Genomic DNA, 237 nt, shown 5'->3' on the forward strand with positions numbered 1-237 from the left:
TTTCACTACACTCACAATATCATCRGTTAACCATGTGTATGTGACCGATAACATTTGATTTGAAGAAACATGCAAGGARGAAACAGGAACAGCACCATCTAGTGGTCGGAACCCAGTAATCACAGGTTGTAGGATGGGACAATAACCTACAGCTTCAACGACTAATTTCTCTGAACGCCCCCAGAAATTCGCAGAGAATATATTGCATAGAATGAAGAAACAGTGAGGTGTGGGGGG

The sequence above is a fragment of the Salvelinus sp. IW2-2015 genome, linkage group LG22 (assembly GCF_002910315.2).
Source record: "Salvelinus sp. IW2-2015 linkage group LG22, ASM291031v2, whole genome shotgun sequence".
Lineage (NCBI taxonomy): Eukaryota > Metazoa > Chordata > Actinopteri > Salmoniformes > Salmonidae > Salvelinus > Salvelinus sp. IW2-2015.